The sequence below is a fragment of the Primulina eburnea genome, chromosome 7 (genome assembly GCF_022965805.1).
Source record: "Primulina eburnea isolate SZY01 chromosome 7, ASM2296580v1, whole genome shotgun sequence".
NCBI classification, from domain to species: Eukaryota; Viridiplantae; Streptophyta; class Magnoliopsida; order Lamiales; family Gesneriaceae; genus Primulina; species Primulina eburnea.
In genome coordinates this window covers 19,747,547-19,751,134 of record NC_133107.1, presented here as the reverse complement: position 1 = coordinate 19,751,134, position 3,588 = coordinate 19,747,547, and the positions used below count along the sequence as shown (strand labels likewise).

Sequence of the window (3,588 nt, the reverse complement as noted above, 5' to 3'; positions counted from 1 at the left end):
GCTGGTGCAGAGTTAGAAGGCTTACCTTTTGATAACTCAGTATGTTCATCCAGTTCTTGATTTTTCTCTGTCCCTCTAGACTCTAAAATTTTTCCACTCTTCAACTCGATGGCCTTCAGTTGCTCTTTTGGATTGGTCTCTATGTTACTTGACAAGGTGCCCAGCTCTCTGCTTGCTATCATCTTAGCTAACTATCCAATCTGATTCTCCAGCCCCTTTATCGACGCATCATGATTTTGGATTCTAGTTTCGGTAGATGAGATGAACTTAGACATCATGTGCTCCAAATTGGACTTTTTTTCTCTAGGAGGGTCAGATCTGAACATCGGTTGTTTCCCATAGGGTTGTCCTCCTTGTGATCGATTCTGACTGTTTTGGCAACCTCATGAGAAGTTGGGATGTTGCATCCATCCAAGATTGTATGTGTTCGAATACGGTCATTCCTTGGACGTTTTTTGAATCCCACTTGATTCACTGGTGCCCCTTCTTGCACATAGAAGGGATTGCCATCTTGACAGTCTTTCACAAAGTGTTCACCTCCACACTTATCACAGAATATCTCTTGAAGACGCATAGCCATGCCACCCATATTCAAGCCGTCCAATTTCCTGTTCAAGACTGTGCAGTAACGGAAAGGTAAGTTACCTGGTGAACTCCTGTACTTCTCCTCTAGTTGTTCCTTTCAAATTGAGGATGATAGCTTCTAGCATCCATTTCCTCCAATAACTCGTATCCTTCCTCAGCTTCTCAAGAGATTTCCACAAGCAGCAGCATCTATCATAGTACAATTAGGAGTAAGCAAGCCATAGTAAAAGGTCTGAACGACTAACCCAAGTGGCAGTTCGTGATGAGGACATCTTCGTATGATAGATCTTTGAAACGCACCCATGCCTCATATAAAGACTCCTGCTCGAATTGAGCAAATGTAATAATGTATGCCCGCAGCTTCATGGTCTTAGATGGAGCAAATGTAATGATATATGCCTTGCACTGTGGAATCCTTAATAAAAATATGGTTTTGTATGCTCAAAAATTAATCGCAAGTGCACGATGTTAAGTAATAGTATAATCTACTAGAGTACGAGTATCGTTCTACTGAAGACTGTATTTTACAATTATTTTTAGTTATCAAATCTTTAGCAACGAAATTTGAAGGGTTGTTTATTACTACTATGCTCAAATAAAAAATGCAAATAAAAAGGTTCAGTAATTAAATAATGAGATATAATATCTAGAATGGTTAATTAAAATTCAGTGAGAAATGAATTTTTGGGGAATTTCATTTCACCTACCCCTCATTAATTTATCAATTCGTTCGATCGTGATTTACGCTTCCGACATGATTTTCTATTCAATTGAACACACTCTCTCGAGCTATGCCAAACAAATTCTACTCAGTGAAGTAATTAAATGTCTTTAATTATTTATCAAGAGTAAATCAAATATCGATCTATGAAATCCCCTAGTTTTCGTCCGAATGAACTATGACTATCGACGCGTATCCAATTTCATATGTCTATGTAATTTTAGATCCACGAACTATTCTACTCGTTCCTATCACAAACTATTCTCTCGACCTCACTCGCAATATAAGACTATTATCAAAGTTAGCTACGCTTTAATAATCACAATGCAAAACAGTAGTATAATCAAGAATAAATCAACGTCGACAATGGAATTAACCAAATCAAAGTTCGGGGTATGATCCCCTTAAATCCCAACAAATATGTAAAGTTTAGCTACTAGAATTCATGGAAGAAATCAATACAACAATGTTTAAAAAATAAAAAATAAACTAGAAATAATATATTTGAGAAAAAACGCAAAGAACGATGCCCGGAAATCTTCAAATCTTCAACTCCAAGCGCAAAATACTCTCCAAGGCTTGTGGTGGCTGCTGAATGATGTCTGATTTTCGTGCCTAGGTTTTTTCTTTAGCCATCCACCTTCCAAATTGATTAAAATCCAAAAAGGAAACTTTCTTATTTTTATTCGTGCTAGGGCAGTCAAGTTTCCCCGCCCCAGCGCGCGATCTACTGTACTACTGGTGTCTTCCGCAGCCTCTTGCGCTGGGGCGGTCAAACTTGACCGCCCTAGTGCAAGGTCTTCTGTTCTTTTTCCTTCAGCCTCTCGCGCTGGGGCGGTAAAGTTTGACCGCCATAGCGCGAGGTCTTCTGCTTGGCACTCATTTTTTTTGCGGCACTCGTGCTGGGGCGGTCAACTTGACCGCCCTAGCGTGACATCTTCTGTCCCCAGCCTTCTCTTCCAATTGCTTTTTCTCCATTTTTCTGCACATGAACAGACTTATGTGAGCGGTGATCAAATGCAATAAAATAAAAAGAAATAGGCAGAATTTAGACTCCAAATAACCCAGAACGATGCGAACTACGACTCACACAATGTATTAAAATACGTAAATATTTCCTCTGTCACTCACACTTAGCATATACATTCATAGCATTCAAGGGTATACATCAAGCTTACAAGCACAAACACTTATTGTTGTGATTTTCAATCTTATAGAGATCTGTTGTGCTAATTAGTTTCAGATCAGCTGTGAACTGATAAACTGTATTGAAACTATGAGTTTCAGTTTGGAATTGTTAAGCCCAAAACTGAAGAGGGTTTGTACAAGTCTTGTATTGATCAAAGTCTTTTAGTGAATTTCCTATCTTCTTGATAGAAGGGATGACGTAGGAGTGACTGAAATCTCCGAACATCAATAAATCTTGTGTCTCATAATTTCAATTTTATTATATCTGTCAGTCAGTTTATTTCCCTACTTTCTTTAGTTAACTGATTGACATTGACATAACAAGAATCATGATTTCAGTTTATCACTAAACTGACTCATTATTTGAAAATGTGGTAAAATTGTCAAGTGTTTATTCAACTCTCCCCACCCCCCCCCCTTCTAAACAATCTTTCACCTACCAACAGATCATATCAATTTTGTACAAATTATCGGTTGTTGCATACGCACTAACTAATGACGTGTCAAACTTATTATTAGTTGACTATATAGCCGATCAGTTGTGGGGACCCGGACGCTAATCATCTTCTTAATCGTCATTGGGACTAACTTAATCAATTAGAATAAACAGGGTCACAATTTTTTTTTTAAATGCGGAAGGTAATGGAATCATTCTATTATACAAACCAGTATATTAATACAAATCCTGTATAACATGCATCTAGTTCAAAACTAGGTTCAACTACTACAATTAAGTAATAAAACCTATCTATATCCAAGTCCGGAATCACTACTCTAACTCAATCTTTCTGCACCTCTGTGACCCTGAACCTGTCCCACCTGTTGTCATGCACACATAGAGACAAGACAACAGCCGGATAACTCTGGTAAGATATAAATATCCCAGTATAAACAATGTATCAATGCAATCATATAAAACATATATAAAAGCATAACAATCATTAAAACATGTATCCAGTCTGACTACATGAATCAATACAAATCTGTATTTAAGTCAATGACTTGTTATCTTATCTTAACTTATTTCTAACCTAGAGATCCCGATCTAATTTAGACTTCGGCATGCTTTATCGAATGTCTACAATAGAAGTCGA

General features: G+C 37.5%; 1 non-coding gene across 1 annotated transcript; it reads left to right on the top strand.

The window, feature by feature from the left end:
* The first annotated feature begins 839 nt into the window (after positions 1-839).
* On the top strand, positions 840-947 carry LOC140837567 (small nucleolar RNA R71). The gene has a single exon (XR_012119395.1). It is a non-coding gene; the product is annotated as a small nucleolar RNA R71 (small nucleolar RNA).
* Positions 948-3,588: the final 2,641 nt, after the last annotated feature.